This window comes from Oncorhynchus keta, unplaced genomic scaffold (genome assembly GCF_023373465.1).
Source record: "Oncorhynchus keta strain PuntledgeMale-10-30-2019 unplaced genomic scaffold, Oket_V2 Un_contig_4015_pilon_pilon, whole genome shotgun sequence".
Lineage (NCBI taxonomy): Eukaryota > Metazoa > Chordata > Actinopteri > Salmoniformes > Salmonidae > Oncorhynchus > Oncorhynchus keta.
In genome coordinates this window covers 22,777-35,452 of record NW_026287560.1, presented here as the reverse complement: position 1 = coordinate 35,452, position 12,676 = coordinate 22,777, and the positions used below count along the sequence as shown (strand labels likewise).

The window sequence follows — 12,676 nt, the reverse complement described above, 5'->3', positions numbered from 1 at the left end:
ACTGCTAACCTACAAAGCATTACATGGGCTTGCTCCTACCTACCTCTCTGATTTGGTCCTGCCGTACATACCTACACGTACGCTACGGTCACAAGACGCAGGCCTCCTAATTGTCCCTAGAATTTCTAAGCAAACAGCTGGAGGCAGGGCTTTCTCCTATAGAGCTCCATTTTTATGGAACGGTCTGCCTACCCATGTCAGAGACGCAAACTCGGTCTCAACCTTTAAGTCTTTACTGAAGACTCATCTCTTCAGTGGGTCATATGATTGAGTGTAGTCTGGCCCAGGAGTGGGAAGGTGAACGGAAAGGCTCTGGAGCAACGAACCGCCCTTGCTGTCTCTGCCTGGCCGGTTCCCCTCTTTCCACTGGGATTCTCTGCCTCTAACCCTGTTACGGGGCTGAGTCACTGGCTTGCTGGGGCTCTCTCGTGCCGTCCCTGGGGGTGCGTCACCTGGGTGGGTTGATTCACTGTTGTGGTCGGCCTGTCTGGGTTGCCCCCCTTGGGTTGTACCGTGGCGGAGATCTTTGTGGGCTATACTCGGCCTTGTCTCAGGATGGTAAGTTGGTGGTTGAAGATATCCCTCTAGTGGTGTGGGGGATGTGCTTTGGCAAAGTGGGTGGGGTTATATCCTTCCTGTTTGGCCCTGTCCGGGGTGTCCTCGGATGGGGCCACAGTGTCTCCTGACCCCTCCTGTCTCAGCCTCCAGTATTTATGCTGCAGTAGTTTATGTGTCAGGGCTAGGGTCAGTTTGTTATATCTGGAGTACTTCTAACCGTCCTATTCGGTGTCCTGTGTGAATCTAAGTGTGCGTTCTCTAATTCTCTCCTTCTCTCTTTCTTTCTCTCTCTCGGAGGACCTGAGCCCTAGGACCATGTCCCAGGACTACCTGACATGAGGACTCCTTGCTGTCCCCAGTCCACCTGGCCATGCTCCTGCTCCAGTTTCAACTGACCTGAGCCCTAGGACCGTGCCCCAGGACTACCTGACATGAAGGCTCCTTGCTGTCCCCAGTCCACCTGACTGTGCTGCTGCTCCAGTTTCAACTGTTCTGCCTTATTATTATTCGACCATGCTGGTCATTTATGAACATTTGAACATCTTGGTCATGTTCTGTTATAATCTCTACCCGGCACAGCCAGAAGAGGACTGGCCACCCCACATAGCCCGGTTCCTCTCTAGGTTTCTTCCTAGGTTTTGGCCTTTCTAGGGAGTTTTCCTAGCCACCGTGCTTTTACACCTGCATTGTTTGCTGTTTGGGGTTTTAGGCTGGGTTTCTGTACAGCACTTTGAGATATCAGCTGATGTACGAAGGGCTATATAAATAAATTTGATTTGATTTGATTTGATATCATTAACAACTATTGTATCATTAACAACTATTGTATCAATAACAACTATTGTATCATTAACAACTATTATATCAATAACAACTATTGTATCATTAACAACTATTGTATTAATAACAACTATTGTATCAATAACAACTATTGTATCATTAACAACTATTGTATCAATAACAACTATTGTATCAATAACAACTATTGTATCAATAACAACTATTGTATCAATAACAACTATTGTCAAAACTATTGTATCAATAACAACTATTGTATCAATAACAACTATTGTATCAATAACAACTATTGTATCAATAACAACTATTGTATCATTAACAACTATTGTATCAATAACAACTATTGTATCAATAACAACTATTGTCAAAACTATTGTATCAATAACAACTATTGTATCAATAACAACTATTGTATCAATAACAACTATTGTATCATTAACAACTATTGTATCAATAACAACTATTGTATCAATAACAACTATTGTATCAATAACAACTATTGTATCATTAACAACTATTGTATCAATAACAACTATTGTATCAATAACAACTATTGTATCATTAACAACTATTGTATCAATAACAACTATTGTATCATTAACAACTATTGTATCAATAACAACTATTGTATCAATAACAACTATTGTATCATTAACAACTATTGTATCATTAACAACTATTGTATCAATAACAACTATTGTATCAATAACAACTATTGTCACAACTATTGTATCAATAACAACTACTGTATCAATAACAACTATTGTATCATTAACAACTATTGTATCAATAACAACTATTGTATCATTAACAACTATTGTATCAATAACAACTATTGTATCAATAACAACTATTGTATCAATAACAACTATTGTATCAATAACAACTATTGTATCATTAACAACTATTGTATCAATAACAACTATTGTCAAAACTATTGTATCAATAACAACTATTGTATCATTAACAACTATTGTATCAATAACAACTATTGTATCAATAACAACTATTGTATCAATAACAACTATTGTATCAATAACAACTATTGTATCATTAACAACTATTGTATCAATAACAACTATTGTATCAATAACAACTATTGTATCAATAACAACTATTGTATCATTAACAACTATTGTATCATTAACAACTATTGTATCAATAACAACTATTGTCAAAACTATTGTATCAATAACAACTATTGTATCATTAACAACTATTGTATCAATAACAACTATTGTATCAATAACAACTATTGTATCATTAACAACTATTGTATCACTAACAACTATTGTATCATTAACAACTATTGTATCAATAACAACTATTGTATCATTAACAACTATTGTATCATTAACAACTATTGTATCATTAACAACTATTGTATCATTAACAACTATTGTATCAATAACAACTATTGTATCATTAACAACTATTGTATCATTAACAACTATTGTCACAACTATTGTATCATTAACAACTATTGTATCATTAACAACTATTGTCACAACTATTGTATCATTAACAACTATTGTCACAACTATTGTATCATTAACAACTATTGTATCATTAACAACTATTGTATCATTAACAACTATTGTATCAATAACAACTATTGTATCATTAACAACTATTGTATCAATAACAACTATTGTATCAATAACAACTATTGTATCAATAACAACTATTGTATCAATAACAACTATTGTATCAATAACAACTATTGCATCAATAACAAAGATTGTCAAAACTATGTCAATATTTCCCCCCAAGCCTGGTCTCAGATCTGCTCGTACCGTCTTGACAACTCCTAGGAAGCACAAACAGATCTGGGACCAGGCTGCAATTTCCCTAATGAATGAATGAACATATTTTCCTATCAACCATCGTCATACCATAGATCTAACTACCCCCCCCCCCGTGAATCTCAAACAGTACAACATATTCCATCTGGCTGAACTAGTCATTAGAAAGTGCTTTCTGTGGTATCTGTCAAGTGTCGTCTGTGTTCAATTGCCAGTTAATAATATAATGGCTGAAATGACTCAAATCACAGCCTGCTCCTGTTTATACGATGATGAATGGCTGAAATGACACAAATCACAGCCTGCTCCTGTTTCTACGATGATGAATGGCTGAAATGACTCAAATCACAGCCTGCTCCTGTTTCTACGACGATGAATGGCTGAAATGACACAAATCACAGCCTGCTCCTGTTTTACGATGATGAATCACTGAAATGGCACAAATCACAGCCTGCTCCTGTTTCTACGATGATGAATGGCTGAAATGACACAAATCACAGCCTGCTCCTGTTTCTACGATGATGAATGGCTGAAATGACACAAATCACAGCCTGCTCCTGTTTCTACGATGATGAATCACTGAAATGACACAAATCACAGCCTGATCCTGTTTCTATGACGATGAATCACTGAAATGACACAAATCACAGCCTGCTCCTGTTTCTACGATGATGAATCACTGAAATGACACAAATCACAGCCTGCTCCTGTTTCTACGATGATGAATCACTGAAATGACACAAATCACAGCCTGCTCCTGTTTCTACGATGATGAATCACTGAAATGACACAAATCACAGCCTGCTCCTGTTTCTACGATGATGAATGGCTGAAATGACACAAATCACAGCCTGCTCCTGTTTCTACGACGATGATACACTGAAATGACACAAATCACAGCCTGCTCCTGTTTCTACGACGATGATACACTGAAATGACACAAATCACAGCCTGCTCCTGTTTCTACGATGATGAATCACTGAAATGACACAAATCACAGCCTGCTCCTGTTTCTACGATGATGAATGGCTGAAATGACACAAATCACAGCCTGCTCCTGTTTCTACGATGATGAATGGCTGAAATGACACAAATCACAGCCTGCTCCTGTTTCTATGACGATGAATGGCTGAAATGACACAAATCACAGCCTGCTCCTGTTTCTACGATGATGAATGGCTGAAATGACACAAATCACAGCCTGCTCCTGTTTCTACGATGATGAATCACTGAAATGACACAAATCACAGCCTGCTCCTGTTTCTACGATGATGAATCACTGAAATGACACAAATCACAGCCTGCTCCTGTTTCTACGATGATGAATGGCTGAAATGGCACAAATCACAGCCTGCTCCTGTTTCTACGATGATGAATGGCTCATCTGCACTTGGATGTACCCGTGCTATATTATGAAGTATTTTAAATACTAATGAGACTTAAAATTACTTGTTTATTTTCCAGAGATGTACTGTAGGCTGTAGGTGTCAGATGTCTGTGCTCTGCTGTTTCTGTAGCCAATGAAATGCTTTGAAAGGCGGGTCATGGCTCACATCAACTCTCCAACACACACACACACATTCATTGATGCCACACACACACACACAGGCATACATTCACACTTTTCACACATACTGCTGTTAGTGTTTATTATCTATCATTTACCCCTACCTACAGTATACTGCTGTTACTGTCTATTATCTATCCTTTACCCCTACCTACAGTATACTGCTGTTACTGTCTATTATCTATCCTTTACCCCTACCTACAGTATACTGCTGTTACTGTCTATTATCTATCCTTTACCCTACCTACAGTATACTGCTGTTTACTGTCTATTATCTATCCTTTACCCCTACCTACAGTATACTGCTGTTACTGTCTATTATCTATCCTTTACCCCTACCTACAGTATACTGCTGTTACTGTCTATTATCTATCCTTTACCCCTACCTACAGTATACTGCTGTTACTGTCTATTACCTATCCTTTACCCCTACCTACAGTATACTGCTGTTACTGTCTATTATCTATCCTACCTACAGTATACTGCTGTTACTGTCTATTATCTATCCTTTACCCCTACCTACAGTATACTGCTGTTACTGTCTATTATCTATCCTTTACCCCAACCTACAGTATACTGCTGTTACTGTCTATTACCTATCCTTTACCCCTACCTACAGTATACTACTGTTACTGTCTATTATCTATCCTTTACCCCTACCTACAGTATACTACTGTTACTGTCTATTATCTATCCTTTACCCCTACCTACAGTATACTGCTGTTACTGTCTATTACCTACCCTTTACCCCTACCTACAGTATACTGCTGTTACTGTCTATTATCTATCCTTTACCCCTACCTACAGTATACTACTGTTACTGTCTATTATCTATCCTTTACCCCTACCTACAGTATACTGCTGTTACTGTCTATTATCTATCCTTTACCCCTACCTACAGTATACTGCTGTTACTGTCTATTATCTATCCTTTACCCCTACCTACAGTATACTACTGTTACTGTCTATTATCTATCATTTACCCCTACCTACAGTATACTGCTGTTACTGTCTATTATCTATCCTTTACCCCTACCTACAGTATACTGCTGTTACTGTCTATTATCTATCCTTTACCCCTACCTACAGTATACTGCTGTTACTGTCTATTATCTATCCTTTACCCCTACCTACAGTATACTGCTGTTACTGTCTATTACCTACCCTTTACCCCTACCTACAGTATACTGCTGTTACTGTCTATTATCTATCCTACCTACAGTATACCGCTGTTACTGTCTATTATCTATCCTTTACCCCTACCTACAGTATACTACTGTTACTGTCTATTATCTATCCTTTACCCCTACCAACAGTATACTGCTGTTACTGTCTATTATCTATCCTTTACCCCTACCTACAGTATACTGCTGTTACTGTCTATTATCTATCCTTTACCCCTACCTACAGTATACTGCTGTTACTGTCTATTATCTATCCTTTACCCCTACCTACAGTATACTGCTGTTACTGTCTATTATCTATCCTTTACCCCTACCTACAGTATACTGCTGTTACTGTCTATTACCTACCCTTTACCCCTACCTACAGTATACTGCTGTTACTGTCTATTATCTATCCTACCTACAGTATACCGCTGTTACTGTCTATTATCTATCCTTTACCCCTACCTACAGTATACTACTGTTACTGTCTATTATCTATCCTTTACCCCTACCAACAGTATACTGCTGTTACTGTCTATTATCTATCCTTTACCCCTACCTACAGTATACTGCTGTTACTGTCTATTATCTATCCTTTACCCCTACCTACAGTATACTGCTGTTACTGTCTATTATCTATCCTTTACCCCTACCTACAGTATACTGCTGTTACTGTCTATTATCTATCCTTTACCCGTACCTACAGTATACTGCTGTTACTGTCTAAGGTGGCTGTTGACTCCACTGCCTGCTCCCCACCTCTACATGAAGGTGGCTGTTGACTCCACCGCCTGCTACCCACCTCTACACGAAGGTGGCTGTTGACTCCACCGCCTGCTACCCACCTCTACACGAAGGTGGCTGTTGACTCCACTGCCTGCTACCCACCTCTACACAAAGGTGGCTGTTGACTCCACCGCCTGCTACCCACCTCTACATGAAGGTGGCTGTTGACTCCACCGCCTGCTCCCCACCTCTACATGAAGGTGGCTGTTGACTCCACTGCCTGCTACCCACCTCTACATGAAGGTGGCTGTTGACTCCACTGCCTGCTCCCCACCTCTACACGAAGGTGGCTGTTGACTCCACTGCCTGCTACCCACTTCTACATGAAGGTGGCTGTTGACTCCACTGCCTGCTACCCACCTCTACATGTAGGTGGCTGTTGACTCCACTGCCTGCTACCCACCTCTACATGAAGGTGGCTGTTGACTCCACCGCCTGCTACCCCCTCTACATGAAGGTGGCTGTTGACTCCACCGCCTGCTACCCACCTCTACATGAAGGTGGCTGTTGACTCCACCGCCTGCTACCCCCTCTACATGTAGGTGGCTGTTGACTCACCGCCTGCTACCCACCTCTACATGAAGGTGGCTGTTGACTCCACTGGCGACTCGCCTGGCACTGGGCTCTGGACTCTCCCTCCAGTACGTAACCTTGGTTACAGAAGAAGCTGACCACATCGTTGTAGTTGAATCCGTCCCCTGTAGTTCTCCCATAGATGGGACTGCCTGGATGGCCACATGTGATTGCTGCACACATAAAAAAAAATACAATTACGGGAAATAATAAATATATGTAAACGACGGGGCCATTTTGAGTATCCCCATCGGTGTTCTAGTGACATTGTCTTGGTCTAATCTGGACCTCCAAGCCAGTTTCCCTGGTTTGTTTTATTACTCAACCCCCTCTATTAGAGGACTGCTTTAGATCTGGGACACCAGGTTGGGTTTGCAATTCATTTTCAGTTCGAACAGAAGAAAAAAAACAGAATTACTCCGGACCTCGTAGGGTAACAATTGAATATCCCCTGGTTCAAAAAAAGGGGGGGGGGGGTTCACCCATTCTAGTCATTCTATTTCTATGGCTGCAGCACAGTAAATGGGGGGGTCACCCATTCTAGTAATTCCATTTCTATGCCTGCAGCACAGTAAACGGGTGGTTTACCCATTGGGGGGTTCATCCATTCTAGTCATTTAGATTTACATTTAAGTCATTTAGCAGACACTCTTATCCAGAGCGACTTACATTCTATTTCTATGCCTGCAGCACAGTAAAGGGGGGTTCACCCATTCCAGTCATTCTATTTCTATGCCTGCAGCACGGTAAGGGGGGTTCACCCATTCTAGTCATTCTATTTCTATGCCTGCAGCACGGTAAGGGGGTTCACCCATTCTAGTCATTCTATTTCTATGCCTGCAGCACAGTAAAAAAAGGGGGGTTCACCCATTCTAGTCATTCTATTTCTATGCCTAAAAGGGGGTGGGGGACAGGAGTTCAATACAGCTGATGAATATTCAACACATCATCAACACCATTACCATTCTATTAACCCTGGAACACCCAGAGAGATCAAGTTCTATATTTTGATGAAGATGAAAATGGACTAGAATAATGTTCGTAGTGAAGAGGAAACCTCCGTAAGTCAACTAGAGAGATTTGTTGACACAGCAGCAGTAAGCTCACTGTACACTCCAATTCAACTGTAAACAAACGTTCACATCAATATGAGTAGATTCAGGATGTCCCTTGTGGGCATCCGTATTTTATACAAAGCATTAAGTTAAGTAAACAAGTCGACTCGTGTTTTTGGCACTGTTGCTGTGCCTATTCATTAGAGTCATGTTGGCTGGGTGGGGTTGGGGGAATATGATGGGAGATTGGGGGTGGAGTCATGTTGGCTGGGTGGGGTTGGGGGTGGAGTCATGTTGGCTGGGTGGGGTTGGGGGTGGAGTCATGTTGGCTGGGTGCGGTTGGGGGTGGAGTCATGTTGGTTGGGTGGGGTTGGAGTCATGTTGGCTGGGTGCGGTTGGGGGTGGAGTCATGTTGGTTGGGTGGGGTTGGAGTCATGTTGAGTGGGTGGGGTTGGGGGTGGAGTCATGTTGGGTGGGTGGGGTTGGGGGACTATGTGGTGGAGGCCCCCCAAAATAACCTAACAAATACACAGACCAGTAGGGTCTATATAACAACATGTACAGACCAGTAGGGTAGATATAACAACATGTACAGACCAGTAGGGTTTATATAACAACATGTACAGACCAGTAGGGTATATATAACAACATGTACAGACCAGTAGGGTAGATATAACAACATATACAGACCAGTAGGGTTTATATAACAACATGTCCAGACCAGTAGGGTAGATATAACAACATGTACAGACCAGTAGGGTAGATATAACAACATGTACAGACCAGTAGGGTAGATATAACAACATGTACAGACCAGTAGGGTTTATATAACAACATGTACAGACCAGTAAGGTTTATATAACAACATGTACAGACCAGTAGGATAGATATAACAACATGTACAGACCAGTAGGATAGATATAACAACATGTACAGACCAGTAGGGTTGATATAACAACATGTACAGACCAGTAGGGTAGATATAACAACATGTCCAGACCAGTAAGGTTTATATAACAACATGTACAGACCAGTAGGGTTTATATAACAACATGTACAGACCAGTAGGGTTTATATAACAACATGTACAGACCAGTAGGGTAGATATAACAACATGTACAGACCAGTATTTATATAACAACATGTACAGACCAGTAGGGTAGATATAACAACATATACAGACCAGTAGGGTTTATATAACAACATGTCCAGACCAGTAGGGTAGATATAACAACATGTACAGACCAGTAGGGTAGATATAACAACATGTACAGACCAGTAGGGTAGATATAACAACATGTACAGACCAGTAGGGTTTATATAACAACATGTACAGACCAGTAGGGTTTATATAACAACATGTACAGACCAGTAGGGTAGATATAACAACATGTACAGACCAGTAGGGTTTATATAACAACATGTACAGACCAGTAGGGTTTATATAACATGTACAGACCAGTAGGGTAGATATAACAACATGTACAGACCAGTAGGGTTTATATAACAACATGTCCAGACCAGTAGGGTAGATATAACAACATGTCCAGACCAGTAGGGTTTATATAACAACATGTACAGACCAGTAGGGTAGACATAACAACATGTACAGACCAGTAGGGTAGATATAACAACATGTACAGACCAGTAGGGTAGATATAACAACATGTCCAGACCAGTAGGATAGATATAACAACATGTACAGACCAGTAGGGTAGATATAACAACATGTACAGACCAGTAGGGTAGATATAACAACATGTACAGACCAGTAGGGTAGATATAACAACATGTAAAGACCAGTAGGGTTTATATAACAACATGTACCAGACCAGTAGGGTAGATATAACAACATGTCCAGACCAGTAGGGTTTACATAACAACATGTCCAGACCAGTAGGGTAGATATAACAACATGTACAGACCAGTAGGGTTTATATAACAACATGTACAGACCAGTAGGGTTTATATAACAACATGTACAGACCAGTAGGGTTTATATAACATGTACAGACCAGTAGGGTAGATATAACAACATGTACAGACCAGTAGGTTTATATAACAACATGTACAGACCAGTATTTAACAACATGTACAGACCAGTAGGGTTTAGATATAACAGACATGTTTATATAACAGACCAGTAGGGTAGATATAACAACATGTACAGACCAGTAGGGTAGACATAACAACATGGCCAGACCAGTAGGGTTTATATAAGAACATGTACAGACCAGTAGGGTAGATATAACATGTACAGACCAGTAGGGTTTATATAACAACATGTACAGACCAGTAGGGTAGATATAACAACATGTGCAGACCAGTAGGGTAGATATAACAACATGTACAGACCAGTAGGGTAGATATAACAACATGTACAGACCAGTAGGGTTTATATAACAACATGTACAGACCAGTAGGGTAGATATAACAACATGTACAGACCAGTAGGGTAGATATAACAACATGTACAGACCAGTAGGGTAGATATAACAACATGTACAGACCAGTAGATATAACAACATGTACAGACCAGTAGATATAACAACATGTACAGACCAGTAGGGTAGATATAACAACATGATATAACAACATGTACAGACCAGTAGGGTAGATATAACAACATGTACAGACCAGTAGGGTAGATATAACAACATGTACAGACCAGTAGGGTAGATATAACAACATGTACAGACCAGTAGGGTTATAACAACATGTACAGACCAGTAGGGTAGATATAACAACATGTACAGACCAGTAGGGTTTATATAACAACATGTACAGACCAGTAGGGTAGATATAACAACATGTACAGACCAGTAGGGTTTATATAACAACATGTACAGACCAGTAGGGTAGATATAACAACATGTACAGACCAGTAGGGTTTATATAACAACATGTACAGACCAGTAGGGTAGATATAACAACATGTACAGACCAGTAGGGTAGATATAACAACATGTCCAGACCAGTAGGGTAGATATAACAACATGTACAGACCAGTAGGGTAGATATAACAACATGTAGTAGGGTTTATATAACAACATGTACAGACCAGTAGGGTAGATATAACAACATGTACAGACCAGTAGGGTAGATATAACAACATGTACAGACCAGTAGGGTAGATATAACATCATGTACAGACCAGTAGGGTTTATATAACAACATGTACAGACCAGACAACATGTACAGACCAGTAGGGTAGATATAACAACATGTACAGACCAGTAGGGTAGATATAACAACATGTACAGACCAGTAGGGTAGGGTAGATATAACAACATGTACAGACCAGTAGGGTAGATATAACAACATGTACAGACCAGTAGGGTAGATATAACAACATGTACAGACCAGTAGGGTAGATATAACAACATGTACAGACCAGTAGGGTAGATATAACAACATGTACAGACCAGTAGGGTAGATATAACAACATGTACAGACCAGTAGGGTAGATATAACAACATGTACAGACCAGTAGGGTAGATATAACAACATGTACAGACCAGTAGGGTAGATATAACAACATGTACAGACCAGTAGGGTAGATATAACAACATGTACAGACCAGTAGGGTAGTACAGACCAGAAGGGTAGATATAACATATGTACAGACCAGTAGGGTAGATATAACAACATGGCCAGACCAGTAGGGTTTATATAACAACATGTACAGACCAGTAGGGTAGATATAACATCATGTACAGACCAGTAGGGTAGATATAACAACATGTACAGACCAGTAGGGTAGATATAACAACATGTACAGACCAGTAGGGTAGATATAACAACATGTACAGACCAGTAGGGTAGATATAACAACATGTACAGACCAGTAGATATAACATCATGTACAGACCAGTAGGGTAGATATAACAACATGTACAGACCAGTAGGGTAGATATAACAACATGTACAGACCAGTAGGGTTTATATAACAACATGTACAGACCAGTAGGGTAGATATAACAACATGTACAGACCAGTAGGGTAGATATAACAACATGTACAGACCAGTAGGGTAGATATAACAACATGTACAGACCAGTAGGGTAGATATAACAACATGTACAGACCAGTAGGGTTTATATAACAACATGTAGACCAGTAGGGTAGATATAACAACATGTACAGACCAGTAGGGTAGATATAACAACATGTACAGACCAGTAGGGTAGATATAACAACATGTACAGACCAGTAGGGTTTATATAACAACATGTACAGACCAGTAGGGTAGATATAACAACATGTACAGACCAGTAGGGTAGATATATATAACAACATGTACAGACCAGTAGGGTAGATATAACAACATGTACAGACCAGTAGGGTAGATATAACAACATGTACAGA

The 12,676-nt window shown here is 40.0% G+C and overlaps 1 long non-coding RNA gene across 5 annotated transcripts; it reads right to left on the bottom strand.

Annotated features, from left to right (window-relative positions):
* Window positions 1–4,819: 4,819 nt before the first annotated feature.
* Window positions 4,820–6,585, bottom strand: LOC127924428 (uncharacterized). Of its 5 annotated transcripts, none has more exons than XR_008117897.1 (5): window positions 6,454–6,585; window positions 6,086–6,226; window positions 5,718–5,858; window positions 5,201–5,294; window positions 4,820–4,926 (listed from the first exon to the last, which is right to left on the bottom strand). It is a non-coding gene; the product is annotated as an uncharacterized LOC127924428 (long non-coding RNA). The 5 variants fall into 5 exon arrangements; XR_008117895.1 differs by lacking the exon at window positions 4,820–4,926 and adding an exon at window positions 4,996–5,114; XR_008117898.1 differs by lacking the exon at window positions 5,718–5,858.
* Window positions 6,586–12,676: the final 6,091 nt, after the last annotated feature.